The following is a 20028-nucleotide window of genomic DNA, read 5'->3' as shown; positions in this document are numbered from 1 at the left end:
ATTATTATTATTATTATAAAGAGACAAGAAAACCTGGCTGCCCGTATACAAGGGGGAGAGAATCTGAATTGAAGACGAGCTCTATTGCACTGTAAAACCTCGTCCAAACTACTGCCTCTCTCCCTGCCCCTCTCCTCCTCTCTCTCCATCCCTTCAGCCACTAAATACACACTATTTCATAATGGCACGGACCTCTTCAAGGCTAGTAATTCCGGACCGATGGCTACAAACCAGCTGTTGGGATAATAATTAAAAAGAACATGAAAAAGTAAAATGGACATTAAGATCCGGGTGTTCTTGTGACTATTTCATTGAGAGTGGGTTATTATTATTATTATTAGTGTGTGCGTGCGTGCGTGCGTGCGTGCGTGCGTGCGTGTGTGTGTGCGCAGTTGATAGAATATTATTATATATCATTATATATGCGTACACGTCAGGCTTGAATCTCGCTCTATATTAAAGTCGTTCTAGCACAAATCCGATTGTCTTCCACTTTCATAAACAAAGACAGAAATAAAGATTTGCTCTTTTTTTTAAATTTATTTTGAATGGAAAATAAAGGATCTGCGATGATGTGGTATTGGGGGTCCGGCCAACGCTATTGAAGGCTCGTCTGCACTGACGGGACGGGTCTGACCGTGCATTAATTACACTAAAGCGGGGCTGGTTTCACTGCACGCTGAACCTGCGGAAAGAGACCCAACTGTATGTTAATCCAGCGCCGCGGAACACTATGGCAGGACCGCAGTGACTATTACTGTCGTTTCAAATAACAATGAGATATGCAATACACATTTCAACAAGACAAAATAAGCAAGTTCTTCAGTGATATTGCTGTGGGTGGCACGCATTTCACAAGGCGGCGTGTAACCACGGTGCTTCTGTTAAGGAATGTGTGCGCAGAGAGTTGAGCTCGTTGGGCCTTATTAAAAACAGCATAAAGATTGCGAGCAAGTTCGTCCGGTTTTCAGTCTTTGGGGCTCAAACAGCCGCTCCCTCGATTCTGTGTTTTTTTTCAATGAGGGTAAATCGATCGGAGTGTTGTCAACATGTACCACGCTTCCACACAAATATAAAACAGCATCCTGCGTGTTTCTCATGGGTCGCAAGAAAGCGCGGCTCGGAAGGGCGGTGCGGGGTTTTCAAATGAAAGAAAGGTGCTGAGCTCAGGTATCCATTCGAGTGACCGCGTTTTAACAAAAATGGGAAGCGAAAGCAAAGCGCTTTTGTTTAAGTTTTCACAAGTCTCTGATTGAGAAGGGCGGACAACAAAATAACAGTGTGCCAGCTTTCTTTACAAGATCGAAACTGCCGGGCCTGTTTCGGAAGATCCTGTTTGATTTTTGTATTTGTATCAGGGCATTCCTGTAAGAAACGCGGCGGCTGGGGTGTAACTGGAATCCGACGGGAAGCCATGCAGAAAAAAACAACTCTGGACAAAGAGCGAGCCTCCAGAACCGCACACCTGTGATTTTATACACTTCAGTTTATCCATTTAAAGAAAGAATAGGCGAGGCGCTCCCTTCTGTATCATAATAAACCACACTGCTGCAGATGTGTCTTATCCCCTCCGTCACATCTCCATAAGGCATTTTAAATAGTGTGTATGTATAATGTAGCCGCTGTTATTACATTGAGAGAGAGAGAGCGCTGGTTGATTCAAGCAGCTGGATTTCGTTCAATGTGTTGTGTCTTTATCTTCTACGATGATCACAGCAGAACGCGTGGCGGTAAGACCGCTCCACGCCAGGCTTTGACTCGCTGTATGAGATCTCTGAGTGGTGTGTGTTTTAAACATGGTGAATGAATTGTGCTTTTGTCCCTATTGAAGCCCATCATGCTGTAATAAGTGTTTCATTGCGGTATTTATTGCTCCCTTCATTAAAGATTGCCAGTTGTGGAATACAATACACAGGTGTTGTTGTTGTTGTTAGACGAGTCTTTCACGCACATCCTCTGGAAGCTCCTGTAAGATATCATTTGATCATTTTACCATATATGGTATGCACTCGTGCTTCCTGTGGATTTATCTTTTAATCGGTTACAAAAAACCTTCAATCTAGAAGCGAAATACACAAAGCAAAAAAATAATGAAATACACAATGTAAACATGTTTCACTGTTATTATTCACTCTGCACTATGGGGTTTTTTTTGGTCGGTTAAACCGAGCTGTGTTTAAAATGGGTTTCATAAGATTAAATTCTTAACTATTGGGTTTGATCGTGTAGACTTCCATCGCTGCGAGGGAATAGCGTGATCTCGACAAGAACCCTTTGAATTCACTTTACACTGCAGTGCTTTACCAGATACTGTATCACAATTAAGAGAAAGATTTTAAAAAATCAACACCACGGATCACCCACTAATAATCTATTTTGTATAAGACTTATAGTATATTCTATACGATACTAGTCCTCAGTTTTGTCATTTATTTTTAATATAAAACTTTGAACTAAATTCTAGTGCTGTTTTTAAAAAAAAATAAAAAGATGGACAAACATTACTGTCGTTTATAATACCCTGGTGACTTCTCCATTGGATTTTCTGACTGATGTGCAAATAGGCTATGTTTTTGAAGAAAGAAAGAAAGAAAGAAAGAAAGAAAGAAAGAAAGAAAGAAAGAAAGAGGTCGCCGACAGTCTCCACTCCTCTCTTGAAAGTTCCAGCTAGTGGAATTCGAGGCATGGGAAAGCGCTTTTAATCCCAACTTCAATGAAAAACTAATCCTGCTTTAGCAGGCGGGGTTTCTCAGCTAAGGGGCCCACGCTGGAGTATACTGGCTCCAAAGGGTTATTATTTCAAATAGAGAAGCTACAGCACACACAGCCAGGGTCTTACCGTTCAAATACGCGTCCAGCTTCACAAGATGACGTTTGTTTTTGGGTTACAATGCGGTTCAGGTTCAATTGTATTTTCGTTGCTAACATATACAGAAGGGTTATTTAAAAACGAGAGAGAGCCGGAACAGTAAAGAAAGTTTGCAAAAGAAGCGCTGCTTCTAATAAATGCTGAAAGGTTGAAATGAAACGCGTGCACAGCGAATCCAGAGCACTGTTTATCTCTCTCTCTTTCTTTTCCAATCGGTTCGCGATTTTAAACGCGGACGGGCATTAGAAAGATGCTCACCGAAGCAAACTCTAAAGCAGTTATTTTTAATGCCTTTGATGAACACAATCCGATTTGTAAAAAGACCACAGATTTTTTTTTTTTTAAAGACCCTGTTCGTGATAACAATAGCCGCCGTCTCTTTGGAACATAAAGGGCGAGCGCAACAGTACTACAATCGGATAAGAGAAGAGAAAAGTTTTAGTGATGTCGGCTTTTTCTGTTTTCTTGAGAGGTTTGACTCCGGCAATGCGCGTCCTAATTGTGACTCTTTGAATGAGAGTGGAAGAAAGAAAACAGAAAGATGAAAACGCAGTGAGAGGCAGTGGCGCTGGAATTAGGTTTTGTGCGCCTCAGAAATTGCCGTTCTTGTGGTTCATTCAATTAGCATCCTTGACATTGCCAGTAAGCTGCCTTTCACTGCAGTGCTAAGGCACGGAGACGCGCTCATTAAAACACAGCGCGATTGGAATAATCGAAACGTTTCAAAGAGCGGGGCTAGTGAGAGCTGCGGAACTGTGACGCGTCTCAGTGTTAGATACATATCTACTGTTCCACAGCTCAAAACACAGGCACGGGAAACCCAACTCTGCAGTCCAATCGTTACAAACCTATTCTCAAATATGCGTGCAGGCCAAACGTGATTCTTGTGGGCTGTTGTGTGTGGGCTTGTGTTTGTCGGGTTTGTTTTATTATTACTTGTTTGTTTGTTTGTTTGTTTGTTTGTTTGTTTGTTTTGGGGGTTATTATTATTATTATTATTATTATTATTATTATTATTATTATTATTATTATTAATACAGAATAATAATAAAATACGAGTACGCATTTCCTAATGAACAGTGTTTAATGATTATTATTAGTAGAAATTTGTAATGTGATATTTAGTGATATTTTGCATTGTGATACTTTGTATTAACTGTAAGTCGTCCTGGATAAGGGTGTCTGCTAAGAAATAATAATAATAATAATAATAATAATAATAATAATAATAATAATAAAGTAGACAGTTTAAGTAAGCTATAGACGAGTTGAACATGTACGATCAATACCACTTAATAAGAAGCTTTCATTGGAGCGATAGAAGCAGAGCCGCCGCCCTGTGACGTCATGGTGACGAGGTCAGACAGTTCACAGGTGAGTATTCCAATCTTCCACGTCATGCGTGTAACTGCCTCGGTGTAGGTGGAGAAAACATGTGCATTGTAATGCATATAAAACTGATACACCGTGGAAGGGAAGCTGTTCAGCTTTCATCAGAGCGCATCGTGTAAAAAAACGCCCGTGCCATAACTCCCTGTGCACCTCCGTGCTGTAATCTGACAGTACATGAAAAAACAATATTATTATTATTTAGCATTTAGTCATTGTATTTATCTTGCTCTTATTGTATTATTACTTGTACTGTAACACTTGAAATGTATTTGCTTACGATTGTAAGTCGCCCTGGATAAGGGCGTCTGCTAAGAAATAAATAATAATGATAGTAGACGCCCTTATCCGGGGCGACTTGTTACAAGATATCACCTTATCTCTACATACAATTACATTACTTTTTACACACAATTACATTATGTTTTTACGCATTATTTTTACATACAATTACTCATTTATACAGTTGGGTTTTTACTGGAAGGTAGGTAAAGTACCTTGCTCAAGTGAACAGCAGCAGTGTCTCCAACCTGGGATTGAACCCACAACCCTCCGGTCAAGAGTCCAGAGTCCAGAGTCCTAACCACTACTCCAAACTGCTACTACACAATAGTGGTGCTGAAGCGCTTCACATAGCCAATAACAAATAGATTCATTTCCAAAAGGCGTGCATCGCCAGTGCAGTGCTGCGGGTTACAGAGCTACACGCGCGGCAGGGATACCCGCAAGCAGCCCGCTAGCCTGCTTCCTTCACAGAGGATAGCCTTTGTTAGAATGAACATTTACACGAGACCTATTAAGAAAAACACGATGTGGGTAAAATGTGTTGTTCTTGAATAAGAATGGCAACACAAAAAAGTGCGTTTTCAAGAATCCAACTAGGTCGGGGTTAAACATAAAAAACTGTATGTGATACGATGTTCAAATCAAATACAGTCAAATAAAATGAAGCGCGCCAGGAGGAGACCATCATATTTTAATATTACAGATTTTTCTGTTCAACAAAACAAACAGCACACGAGGAAGTAAGCGTTGAGTAAAGCGTTTCTGTTTGCGTGAATAATTCATGCAGAATTGATTTGTTTTAGTTTCAGGGATCGTCTCTCAAAACAGAAGCGCGGGGCCGTGTGAATGGAGAGCTGTGGAAGATGACTGTACAATAGCCAGTCACTTTGCGGAAGTATACAATTACACACGTTTTCATACGGAAAACACAGAAGAGAAGACTCTTCTATAGATTTGATTTGGTTTCCTCTCTGGACACAAAACAACTATCGTGTTTAAATGCAGTACAACTTCACATGATCTGTCTTTAAAATGAACGAACAAAACTCTTCTCCCCAAACCATCGCTCTACCTGGTCGGCCGCAGCACACTTTTACTCAGAGATAAAGTGATGCATCTGATGGCAAATAAGGTTTATCAGTTAATCCAACGCAATCTCTCTCTCTCTCTCTCTCTCTCTCTCTCTCTCTCTCTCTCTCTCTCTCTCTCTCTCTCTCTCGGTAGTGCTTATATAGAAGTAAACTTATTAAGTTAATTGCAACAACAATACTACTACTAGTAGTAGTAATAATAATAATAATAATAATAATAATAATAATAATAATAATAATAATAATAATAATAATAAACGTTAGCTCTGTGATAAGCTCTGTTAAAATAAATAAGGAGAATGAAACGTAGGGAATAACGCGCAGAAGCGTCATAAAATGTGTAGCAGTAGCTTTTATCAAAATAGACGAGAGATGATATTGAATTATTATCATTAGGCCGTCCACTGACTGAAACCTACACGTTTAGTTCTGAAAATCTAGATGTGTGTTCTTGGAATTTTAAATAATCTAGTTTATTGGAATTGTTTAAAAGATTGCAAAATGGTTTTGAATGTGCAGTGTTTCAGAAACAACTTTGAAATGCTTAAGCACTGTTACAGTAAAAATAAAAAGTAATGTAAATGAATGCTGATAATACTAATGCTATACACGTTTAAAAACGAAAGCCAGTCCACTGCACCGCGTGTCTGTTAATTTGTGACGTATTTATTTATTAACAGAGTAATAGTTGTGTTTTAATTTTGGGGTGTATTGTGCGACATAAAAAAGGTTATAGTAGACTTAATGTATTTCAGAAGATGTCACCCGATGAATGAATTTAAATTAGCATACACCTGATCGTTTTTAAAACGAGAGCACATTAAGGACGCTTTTAAGAACCCTCTCGGCCACATAGACACGACAACCAGCCAAGCACTGATACAGCTGGGCTACCCAAAGCCATTGCATATTGGCGCCACTCACAATGAAACATCTCCCTTGACTTTTGTGTACTAAGATTGCACAGAGGTTAGCCGGGGCATTGTCGAGGGGCACGGGCAGCGACCTGGAGACGCATTCCTACAGCGAGAATCTTTTAGGTTTAATTAAGCCCTCGTCGAGCTAAGGAACATATGGGCAGAGCAGACGCTAAAGTAACCCCCTCTCTTCGTTCAACAATCGGCGCCGAGGTTCAAGTGGCCCTGCTTGAGCGCGGTCTATTCTTTGTGCGCCCCTCGTTTATGGAAACCAGGCAGACTCGAGGACGCAAAGACCACTTGTCAGAGGGCGAGGCATTGTGCACCCGGAGACCGCGGAACACAACGAGCTGGGACGCAACAAAGCAGGACAGGTCTTTACTGACTGTACCCCATTGGAATACCACTGCATAATGAACAACACGTCTACACTATATATATATATATATATATATATATATATATATATATATATATAGATAGAGAGAGAGAGAGAGAGCTGTATGAATATCATTGTTTAATGGGAGTATGGCTGCGAGATAAGAACATGCATTGACGCAAATTGTGTTTGATTTGTCTGCTTTGCTTGGCATTGCATGTGAAATCTGACATTTAATACAATATCCCTCCTTGTCTTGAAATCCAAACCATGTTCACTGATGCAACCTTTGAAATAAACCTGAGCATTATTATCAAATGTGTAAAAAGGGTCATTGTTTTCACTAAGATAATTAGTTCACAGTGAATATATTTGTACTGTGATTCTTGAAATGTATTTTTTGTTTACGACTAGTCGCTCTGGATAAGGGCGTCTACTAATAAATAAATAAATAAATAAATAAATAAATAAATAAATAAATAATATATAATAATAATAATAATAATAATAATAATAATAATAATAATAATAATAATAATAATAATAATAATAATAATAATAGGTGCTGGCTCCTCCAGTATCATTGTGTTGTGTTAGCCTGTCTAAGCTCGCCCTATGTCCTATGTCTCCTGTATTACTTATTTAGGTTTGTGGCATCGTCAATACATTTGATAATCTTGTCAAAGATTAAATGAAAAGGGTTTTTTGTACCCATAATAACAGATTTAAACGTCTAAAGGGATTGGCTTAAGCGCACTAAAAAGCATGCGATTTTAATTTCTCCGACTGCTCCCACAAATCCAGGGGCTTAGCGGAGATCCGAATGTGATTATAGCGCCGGCAGCTTGACAACTTCGGGGTGTGATGAAATGAAACGGGAAGAGACCCTAACATCTCCATTGTACAGTAAAGTCGATCTGCTGTTACCCGCAGAGGCTGTGAGGTCATCGTCATCAGAATAACACTAAGACTAAGAATTCGAATTGGAATCGCATTCTTTCACAGCCTCTGCTTTCAGGACATATCGTATTGATAATGCTGTTCTTTCTCTATTTCATGATCACTTATCCAGCCTGTAACCCTCTCGCGAGTCTGTCACTGATGCAGTAAGAGATGCAGAGGTAACACGGCCCTGCTTTCTGCCGCATTGTAATACAACGTGTTGCATTGAAGCGCTTCACCCTGAATCTACTCGAGGAACTGAGCGGTCGATCTTAAAATACACCTGGGAGTAACTCACCAGATCAAATCTGGCAGTACATTTAACCACTGCTTTGTGCACCTCGTGGCAAAAATCAGAAAGTCAGCACGGTTTTATTTGTGGGACACACATATGTCCCTGTACCTTAAAGGGTTCAAGCAAGGACCCGGTGAGTCACACAGTGTGTCTTGAGCTGGGTTTCTCAGAACCGGTGACATGTACACGACTGGACTCCTATTGCTTTGCAGTTTTACCCAGCTAACAAGCTCAGGTGTGTCTTATTAAACTCATAGGAAAACCAGAAGTGCATGAAACTGCTATGCAATGGGAGTCTCATTCCCATCCCTGTATTGTGTTGCTTGTGTGATATGAATTGATGCAATGGGAGTCTCATTCCCATCCCTGTATTGTGTTGCACATGTATTTATTTACTTATTTATTTTTTATTATTATTTATTTCTTAGCAGACGCCCTTATCCAGGGCGACTTACAATTGTTACGAGATATCACATTATTTTTACATACAATTACCCATTTATACAGTTGGGTTTTACTGGAGCAATTTAGGTAAAGTACCTTGCTCAAGGGTACAGCAGCAGTGTCCCCTACCAGGGATTGAACCCACAACCCTCCAGTCAAGAGTCCAGAGCCCTAACCACTACTCCACACTGCTGCCCTTGGCTCTTACAGATACATTAGCCTACACTTAAAATATAAAAGACCAATATTCTGTACTGGAATACAAAGCAGTGAGCCGATTATCGGTTTTTAACATATGTTAAAATCAAATGACATTTTAGTATTGAGTCTCTTTAGAAAAGTGAATACCTAATTAGCTCAGCGTCCAGCACATTTCGGCCCGGCCCCCCTGCGCGTTTGATCCGTGCTCCTGATCACGTCATAAACTCGGGGATTACAGAGTACATGGGCCGGGGAGACGAGCAGGCAGGACCGCCCTCTACCTCTCTAAAAAACTACTTACATCGCAATGGAAATGCTTTGCTAGCGGATTACATGCCACTAATGGCGATATGATGACCCACTCTGTATGCACAAGCGCCCGGAGTTTAGCGTGTCTCAGACGGCACAGATGAGTGATTATTATTATCCTATCAAACGGCACTGAGTACCGGATACCTCTAATGCCCCCCTCGTGTCTTCAGGGGCGTCAGGGTTACAGATTTCTTTTTTTTATGTATAAGGAAAATGCCGGGTGCTGTGAGTGTGTGTGAAAGAGAGTGAGGACACCACCTTGCAATGGAGATGAAGGTGTGAGAGAGTGAGGACACCACCTTGCAATGGAGATGAAGGTGTGAGAGAGTGAGGACACCACCTTGCAATGGAGATGAAGGTGTGAGAGAGAGAGTGAGGACACCACCTTGCAATGGAGATGAAGGTGTGAGAGAGAGAGTGAGGACACCACCTTGCAATGGAGATGAAGGTGTGAGAGAGAGAGTGAGGACACCACCTTGCAATGGAGATGAAGGTGTGAGAGAGTGAGGACACCACCTTGCAATGGAGATGAAGGTGTGAGAGAGTGAGGACACCACCTTGCAATGGAGATGAAGGTGTGAGAGAGAGAGTGAGGACACCACCTTGCAATGGAGATGAAGGTGTGAGAGAGAGAGTGAGGACACCACCTTGCAATGGAGATGAAGGTGTGAGAGAGAGAGTGAGGACACCACCTTGCAATGGAGATGAAGGTGTGAGAGAGAGAGTGAGGACACCACCTTGCAATGGAGATGAAGGTGTGAGAGAGTGAGGACACCACCTTGCAATGGGGATGAAGGTGTGAGAGAGTGAGGACACCACCTTGCAATGGAGATGAAGGTGTGAGAGAGAGAGTGAGGACACCACCTTGCAATGGAGATGAAGGTGTGAGAGAGAGAGTGAGGACACCACCTTGCAATGGAGATGAAGGTGTGAGAGAGAGAGTGAGGACACCACCTTGCAATGGAGATGAAGGTGTGAGAGAGAGAGTGAGGACACCACCTTGCAATGGAGATGAAGGTGTGAGAGAGTGAGGACACCACCTTGCAATGGAGATGAAGGTGTGAGAGAGAGAGTGAGGACACCACCTTGCAATGGAGATGAAGGTGTGAGAGAGAGTGAGGACACCACCTTGCAATGGAGATGAAGGTGTGAGAGAGAGAGTGAGGACACCACCTTGCAATGGAGATGAAGGTGTGAGAGAGAGAGTGAGGACACCACCTTGCAATGGAGATGAAGGTGTGAGAGAGTGAGGACACCACCTTGCAATGGGGATGAAGGTGTGAGAGAGTGAGGACACCACCTTGCAATGGAGATGAAGGTGTGAGAGAGAGAGTGAGGACACCACCTTGCAATGGAGATGAAGGTGTGAGAGAGTGAGGACACCACCTTGCAATGGAGATGAAGGTGTGAGAGAGAGAGTGAGGACACCACCTTGCAATGGAGATGAAGGTGTGAGAGAGAGAGTGAGGACACCACCTTGCAATGGAGATGAAGGTGTGAGAGAGTGAGGACACCACCTTGCAATGGAGATGAAGGTGTGAGAGAGAGAGTGAGGACACCACCTTGCAATGGAGATGAAGGTGTGAGAGAGTGAGGACACCACCTTGCAATGGAGATGAAGGTGTGAGAGAGAGAGTGAGGACACCACCTTGCAATGGAGATGAAGGTGTGAGAGAGAGAGTGAGGACACCACCTTGCAATGGAGATGAAGGTGTGAGAGAGAGAGAAAATGTGTGTAAATCTTTATGCTTGATAACCCTAATCCTTCCTAACCCTAACCCTTTCCTGATACAATTACGCACTGACAGACATGTCCTGCAAACAATTTACACATGAAGGTGGTTTAGCACTTAATACTTTATTACGGATAATGAACGAGTTGGGGTTAATTCTCCAAACAAAATGACGAAGTGGCTATTGTTGCTGGGGTATTTGGGATTATAACGTCTCTGTATTCCAGCACTTAGCATCTTTGAAACACTTGTACACAGCACTGCAATTTCCTACAAATTCACAGACCTGTACAGACCTGTGTTACTGTCTCGGTTATTGTTATTGCCTCGTCTGTGTTGCTTTTTCTGCAGCAATAGGGATCCTTTCAATGTTTAGTGGGGTTGTTTTTACAGTGCATTGTGTCACACAGCGTGTCCAATGCCATCTGGTGTCCAGTTTGTTAAATTCATCCACGCAGCCTTCAGTTTTTATATTTCAGCAGAGCAGTCGTTGGCAGTCCAGTTCATTTGCAAGGCTTGTTGTAGGTGCATGGGTGCATGGGTCCATGGGTGCAGGAGTGCATGGGTGCCTGGGTGCATGGGTGCATGGGTGCATGAATACATGGGTGCCTGGGTGCATGGGAAACCCAACTCCCTAATACCTGAACTTGCACTACAGCTTACATGCTCGCTTACTTGCAGCAGATGGAGGTTAGATATGGCATCTATATTTAGAACAACACTGCACTACAGCTCAGAAAACTGACAAAGACTGATATTGCACTGAAGGCAATAACGATCAGATTTTCGTCTTGTTGTCAAACTACATACATCTGCAGCAATTAGGAGCTGGGGCAATTGGAATAATAATCTCGAGAATAGTAATTACCTGACATCTTCAATCGGCTGGTGAGCAGGATGTAACTCCAGCTGTGCATTGAGATATTCTCCAGCCCTGGGGGTCTCCAGCGTTTAAAACTACAGAATGCACAAGGCCCTACATTCCCTGTTTTTATCTGTATGATGTTTTACTTTTGAAGACCGGATAATGTTATTTTTCCCCTTAGTATATTTTATGACTTTTCCTAGGTTGGGGTCACGAACTTACCAATAGACAATAAGAGCTTTGAGACATTTCTTTTATGATGATGATGATGATGATGATGATGATGATGTTTTAGAAATGGCTGCACCTGTCTGGAGAGATGTTTATAAACAAGATTTCTACAAATCTCTCTAAGGCAGAGGTTACTAGAGGCTCATTTTCTCAGCATCTCTCTGATAAAGAGGTTCAGAAATGAGCCGTTGCGAGTGACTGTCAGACAAATCCATTTGTCTCAGAGCTGGACAGAGACAGTGAAGTGGAAGAGGAAGTGTCACAAACTGAAGACAGTAATGATGCTGCTCCTGGTTCCCATGAAGCTTCCTCTGATGAGTGTGAAGAGGCGCACACTGACTCTGTCGTGGTTTCTCCTTCATCATGAAAGAGAAGATGTGGAAAATCAGACTGTCCCCAGCAGCCCGTTGCTTCTCATGCGGATGAAGCATTCAAGTCAGAAGATGGAAAGATAACTTGGGCAGGGTCTCCACGCATGAATCGAGGTAGGCTCTCCTATTCCAGTGTCATCACAATGGTTCCTGGACCTGCTAGACGTTCTGTTAGTCGCATTCCTGATACAGCATCAGCATGGATCTGTTCATAGCACCAGCAGTGGAAAATCCAATCGTGGGAGTGAGCCCCTTGGAAGGCAGGTGTGTCCTTGGTGCAGAGTGGAAAGAGCGCCATCATGTTGAGAGGAGTGCCTCCACTGAGTTACTCTTGATAGGCTTGCATACTGTACATTGTGTTACAGATCCAAAGCACTGATAAAACTGATATGTTTTGTTTTGTCACAAGTACTACAGCACTTCATGTCCTTATTTATGTATATATCCACATTCACTGGGACATGAATAAAGAAATGTTATTGAAAATGATTGTGTCATCGTTATTATGAGCACTTTGTGAAGGTGTTTTTTACATGCTTGAAGTTCTGCACTTTGCTCAGCTTCATTCATTCCCTTCTGCAAATCTGAAGGTGCAACACAGTGCTGGTTTCTGTGTAATGCAATGCTTGTGTAATGCTATGTGTAATTCAATATATCTTGGAGTTTATTATAAGGAGAGTTTACATTCATTTCTAATATTTAACATAAAAGAGTAAAGCTTTGCAAATAAAAATATGTTATCAATTCCAGGCTGTTTGAAGTTGCACCGTGTCAGTATGACCCGAATCATAAGAGACGTAGTGAACTCTGAACATACAGGGGGGTTAAAGGCTGGGGGCACGTTTACCTTTTAGTTATGTAGCCAACAGACCACCATAGACTTCTATAAACAATGCAAACAAATCATGTATCTCATAATCAGAATAGACATTCCCTTTAAAAAAAAAGACTTAAAAATAACCAACAGTGAAAAAAAAATAACATGCAACTTCTTCGATTCAAACTTTCTAGGTTTCTGCACTTGTTACAGAAAACAAAAAATAACATTCACAGCTGCCCCATGGACTTTAAAGGTGCTCTCAGTTGTGCAGTAGATTTAGTTGCCAGATTGTAATCAGTAGTAATGAGGAGTGCAAAAAAACCAGAGAAACGGAGAGGCTGCGAGCATTCGGGTTTAATTACAGCCCTCTCGTGTTTTCTTTCTTCTCCTCTTCCTAAGTGGTGTGTTTCGAAAGCCTAGAGGGAGCGGAGAGAGTTCTCTCTGCGGCGAGGCCCACGGAGCCTCTTGATTAGCCCAATTAGGCAGGTGCATGGAGAGGTCTCTCCGATAATTTACACCTTGCTAATGAAGTGGCTGTGGCTCTTAATCTCCTGCAAACAAGACTTACTCGTCAGACCGGACTGGGGAAAAGAAATTAATTAGGTGAGGCCGGCAGATTACAGCCGAGGGACCCCCTCGAAGGGCAACGGTAACTCCCTCAGCTGCGCAGGTTCTTCTTTCTTAGAGACTGTTTGAGAAGGAGAAGGAGAAAGACAACGAGGAGAGGAGGAGTGAATGAAGGTGAGGAGTCCACTAACAGCACACCAGGGCAGTCATAGGTGGCCGGATTGTAAATCATGCAGAATTTATACATGTGTTTTTAACCCTTTCAGTCCTGAATCATTTTTTGTCGAGCTTAAAAATGCAGAATTGGGATGGGGCAGTGTGGTCTAGTCGTTGTATAGAGTATATCTAAGGGACTGGGAGGGGGCAGTGTGGTCTAGTCGTTGTATAGAGTATATCTAAGGGACTGGGAGGGGGCAGTGTGGTCTAGTCGTTGTATAGAGTATATCTAAGGGACTGGGAGGGGGCAGTGTGGTCTAGTCGTTGTAGAGAGTATATCTAAGGGGCTGGGAGGGCAGTGTGGTCTGCAGCTGTAAGCTCTGGTTCAGAGTGTGCTTCAGTCAGAGAAGACGCTGTGTTATTGACACTTGCTCGCCAGGCCCTGGTCAGATGAAAGGGGCTCATCTCAGTCTTTTCAGGAGAAGCTGAGCTCTTCAACTTCAGAGAGGGAGCAACGGAGGGCATGCACCTGAGGACACTCAGAGGAAAGGAGGAAGCGAGAAGTGGAGAGGGAGAGAGAGGGGGAACACACCTGATCACACTCCACTCAGCACTGCACACACATCTCCAGGGAAACGTGGAGCCTTCGCATGCACAATTGGTGTTGGTAATAAACACTAAATAATAATACTAATAAAAAATACTAATACTACTAATATTTAAAAAACAGATAGTGTGAGTGTATGGGGCATGTGACATGCAATATGCTGAGTGGCTCTGTCCAGCACAGTGTGTGTGCGTGTGTGTATCTGTGTGTGTGTGCTTGTGTGTGTGCCCGTGTGTGTGTGCCCGTGTGTGTGTGTGTGTGTGTCTGTGTGTGTGTGTGCCCGTGTGTGTCTCTGTGTGTGTCCGTGTGTGTGCGTGCCTGTGTGTATGTGTGTGTGTCTGTGTGTGTGTGTGCCCGTGTGTGTGTGTGTGTGTGTGTGAAGCGACGCTTGTTGTGGCATGTGAAGCAGGGAAGGCAGATGGAGAGCCTGCAGCCTCGCGTAGTCGGAGACAGGGAGCTTCTCTGAATCCCTGTGTCTCTGTGTCTCTCTGTATCTCCCTGGCTCGAGCAGATGGGGAGGAAGAGGGAGTGGAGAATGGGGCGCTGGTTACGAGACTGACCCCCCTCCTCCCCGCCCCAGATCAGCCCACCTGCTCGGGACACGGCCGCTCGTGTGCCTGGTCATTAGCCCAAAACAAAGAGGGAATTTAGACAGGACAGGGAACACAATAGAGGGTAAAGCTGCCTGGGAGCGTGTGTGTGTGTGTGTGTGTGTGGGAGCGTGCAGGGACTCCGCGTGTTGATAGCTCTCGACAGAGGGGTCGTGTTGATCCTGATTCGCACATGCAGGTGCTATGCCAGTGATGTCATGTGATCAGCCCTCCTGTCGCTCTGTAATGTAATTTGCATTTGTTACACTGTAGTTGTATTGTGGTGCCTTCATCCTTACATTCCAGGTTTGAATTGATGTGCCTTTGCATTCGGATGATTAGGGTTCCTCGTTTAAGAGATGGGGTTGATCTTTCTGGAGGGGTATCCCTTTGGCTCTGTACTAACACTGTGTGCACTGTGTGTCGGTTTGCTCACACAGGAACATGGCTTTGAAGAGACAGGCCAGGCTGCAGGTACAGGAGGGAACTCTGTGAGGGTCAGGGGGGATTGTATCACCTGCAACAAAGGAAGGAAGAGAATGGGCAGAGGAAACCAAGAATGAACGGGTGGGAGGGTAAAGCATGGTGCGCCTGGGACAGATTGCTGGTTAAAATCCCTTGCATGCGTTTGAAGACAGCTGAGCGACGGATATCCATTCAGGGAAACAAGGATATTTAGCAAGACAACAATGGGGCTGAGTTGGCACAGTGGGGTAAAACAGGCACTAGATGCCCTGGACCAAGGCAATCTGTGAATGTGTTCATTCCTAGCCACCTTCTGCAACAGGTTGAGAACTGTATCCCTTGTTTTAGAAGGGGGGTGGGTGCAGCAGTCTGTCAGTGTGCCAGTGTCTCACTGATCTCTCATCCTGCTCCCCTCGCTCGCGCTACACTGACCTCAAAACTCTCTGCTTGTTTAGCAGCAGTTGTTTGGCCTACTTTCACAAACAAAAACACAAGCATTTGTTTTGTGATTCCTATAAAAACAAAGAGTAAAGAATGTGACAGGAGGAACAGCAGCTGACATGAAGAGAGTAGTAATGAGGGAGACAACATTTTAATAGAGGAAATATATATATATTTCTTAGCAGATGCCCTTATCCAGGGCAACATACAATTGTTACAAGATATCACATTATTTTTACATACAATTACATTATATTTTACACATTATTTTTACATACAATTATCCATTTATACAGTTTGGGTTTTACTGGAGCAATCTAGGTAAAGTACCTTGCTCAAGGGTACAGCAGCAGTGTCCCCCAGCTGGGATTGAATCCACAACCCTCTGGTCAAGAGTCCAGAGCCACCACTACTCCACACTGCTCCAAAAATGAATTTTTGTATTCCTTCCTGAGAATTTGCCTGGTCTTCAACAGACTTATTTTTTAGTATTCAAATATATTTAAAGATGATCTAAATAAATATAGTTTCATGGTTGTTTTCATAAAAGTCTTTGAGCAGCAGTTTGGAAAGATGGGAGTAAGTGGCATATTCACAAAGCATTTACTCCACTTTGCCATTCACGCCTGTTCTTTTTATTTTAAACACCTGTTCATTTTACAAAACAAGAGCTCAACAGCTAAGTGAGAAAACGAGAAATATCAAACACAGTACATTTAGGTGAAGAGCCCTTGGACTGGAAAATATAGTTTTTGGCAATTTACTGCCAACGAGGGGCAGTGCTGTATATTCCAGTGAAATCCCGGGGCAGTGCTGTATATTCCAGTGAAATCCCGGGGCAGTGCTGTATATTCCAGTGAAATCCCGGGGCAGTGCTGTATATTCCAGTGAAATCCCGGGGCAGTGCTGTATATTCCAGTGAAATCCCGGGGCAGTGCTGTATATTTCAGTGAAATCCCGGGGCAGTGCTGTATATTTCAGTGAAATCCCGGGGCAGTGCTGTATATTCCAGTGAAATCCCGGGGCAGTGCTGTATATTCCAGTGAAATCCCAGGGCAGTGCTGTATATTCCAGTGAAATCCCGGGGCAGTGCTGTATATTTCAGTGAAAACAATTGATAAGTCTTTTTATTTTAGCAGTCCCTTTGTATTGTATGAAGTCGAGGCACACGCATGCTAACTGGACAGACTGCTCCCCCTCCCCCTCTGGTCAGTGAAGACTGACGCTACTCTCGCTAATGAGACGGGGCAGAGCTCGTTAAGACCCACTCTCCTAATTAGAGGCTCTCTAGAATAGCATTGTACCTCTGGAATAATACGCAGTGGGAGAAGAACAGTGAAGAGTGCCGTGGTGATTGTGAGGAGGGCTCCACAAAACAAACCTGGCAAGAGGCTTGGAGAGGTATCCCCCACATCAACGGAAACTTCAGCTGTGCTTTCACAGGGAGGGAGAGGGGGGCACGCGACAAGCCGCTCGTGTACAGTACAGTGTAGCCGTGGTTAAGCGTGGGGTTGTGGGGGTGCACAAAGAAAACCCCACAGTGAAATACTGAACCCCCCCCCCAGAAAACATGGTCAAATGGGACCACATAAAAATACCACCCTTTCAGTATTTAACCCTTTAAGGTACAAGGGACATGTGTCCCATAAATAAAATGATGCTGACTTGCTTATTTTTGCAATGAGATGCACAAAACAGGGTTTAAATGTCCTGACAGGTTGGATTCGGACGCCTCCTCATGATACTCGAGTCTCTCTCAAATGTATTTTAAGAAGAAACTGAACAAGTCTGAACAAGCGCTGAATTCCTGGTGTCCCTTCAGAGGTTCAAAATGTGCAATGCTCTCTCTTTATATCACTGTCTGACACGTCACAAAACCCGAACACAGGAAAAGGCATCGATCTGGCTGCATAAATAGACTGACAATACACTGGGACTGTAATAGAGTACAGTACAGATTATTTAAACACGCCATGCCATGCACGTTTAGGAGTTATCTTATTCTGCATCTGCTCTAAGCTACTCTTTGAGGTGATCTGGAACAGCGAGTTTCGCCTGCTCGTCCTGTCGTTGGATTGGAACAAATGCAAGACAGATTCAAAAATGAGATCCGCTTAAAAAAACAAAACTATAATAATAATAATAATAATAATATTGACTCAGAAGCGTTGAATAGGAAGTGAAGTTATTCAGCGCTAGAGATGTTAAATTCTGCATCTCAAAGGAGGACTTTGGGATCTGGGAAATCAGACTCACATAACAAATAAATAAAAGCACAGAGTACATGATGCCATCTGATGCTATATCTGTGACATGGAGGCTAAGAGCAGCAAGGAGGCAGCCAGCGGTGTGGCACACTCCACAGCAAGAAGCACAGAGCCTGGTCCCTGATGGATTAGAGCAGGATTTAGGAGTGGGATTACAGAGAGACGGTAGGCAATTATTGAGTGGCAGGCTGGGCTGGAACTGTGATTACTGTTTCAGCAGACAGTGCGACATGCATCTACCCAAAAACATGGGATGAGGGGGCTGCAGCCAGCCCCCCTCCAAATCCATCGACCACCAGCCCCACTCCAGCCATGCAATCTGCCCCTCTATCTATCTGTGTATCTGTCTATCCTATCCATCTGCCTGTCTCTAGCTATACAGAGCTCTCCCACTAAGTTGTTTAATTCACCATGTTGACAGTGGATATATTTTCCTGTATAAGGACTCTTCATTAATCTGCTGTTTTCAATACTTCACATTTTTCTGATGTGTGAGATTGTGAGATAAAAAGGGGAACATGTGTTCTCTGTCCATTTCTCCATCAGAGCTGCAGAATGAATCAGTCTGAGGATCTCCCCACCAGCTTGCTTGTCGATGGCTATATTAATAAGAATGGTGGATTGCTAGATTGAAATGTTAAGGCCAGGGGATGACAGCCTCCACTAATTAAATTCTGCAGGTTAATCCCAGCAGAGTGCAGAGTTTAGCCTCCGATCTCAATTTAGAGCATTAGTCAGGGCGGGGGGGCTGAGGCTGGGAGGGGGAGCAACTCATAAAAACAATAAGCACAGATGCGAGGATCGTCTGCTGGTTTACTCAGTGTTTTAAACAGTCAGCCAGTCAGCATGGTCTTATGGTTTTAGGAAAGGGAGATCGTCTCTAACTAACCTGCTTGATTTTTTTGGAGGATGCAACATCGACAATGGATAATTGCAAAGCTTATGACATGGTTTACAGTATTTAGATTTCCAGAAAGCTTTTGACAAAGTCCTGCACAAAAGATTAAATCTCAAACTGAACACAGTAGGGAATCTAACCCTACCTTTCCTCTGTTCCCTCCCCCTCTCTCTCTCCTCTCCCTCTCTCACTCCATGCAGTGGATGACAGCTCTCTTACCAAATCTCCTCTGTGAGTGACGGGTTCAGTGGTCAGGTGAGCGACGCACAAAACGGCTTCAGACAGAGCACCAGAGAGATGCTCCTCTGAGTGGTCTGTGTCACAGTCTGTCATGTTAAAGGATCACCATGCAGAGTGACAGAGAGTAAAACACACTCCACTCTCAGCTCTGCAGCGCTGTCATTACCAGTACATTAATAATAATGAGCACTAGTGTACACACTCCACTCTCAGCTCTGCAGCGCTGTCATTACCAGCACATTAATAATAATGAGCACTAGTCTACACACTCCACTCTCAGCTCTGCAGCGCTGTCATTACCAGCACATTAATAATAATGAGCACTAGTCTACACACTCCACTCTCAGCTCTGCAGCACTGTCATTACCAGCACATTAATAATAATGAGCACTAGTCTACACACTCCACTCTCAGCTCTGCAGCGCTGTCATTACCAGCACATTAATAATAATGAGCACTAGTCTACACACTCCACTCTCAGCTCTGCAGCGCTGTCATTACCAGCACATTAATAATAATGAGCACTAGTCTACACACTCCACTCTCAGCTCTGCAGCGCTGTCATTACCAGCACATTAATAATAATGAGCACTAGTCTACACACTCCACTCTCACATTCTCACATGCTGCCCCCTTTTAAAATGTTATTGGAT

The sequence above is a fragment of the Acipenser ruthenus genome, chromosome 15, assembly GCF_902713425.1.
Source record: "Acipenser ruthenus chromosome 15, fAciRut3.2 maternal haplotype, whole genome shotgun sequence".
NCBI lineage: Eukaryota > Metazoa > Chordata > Actinopteri > Acipenseriformes > Acipenseridae > Acipenser > Acipenser ruthenus.
Note: the sequence above shows the minus strand (reverse complement) of the source record.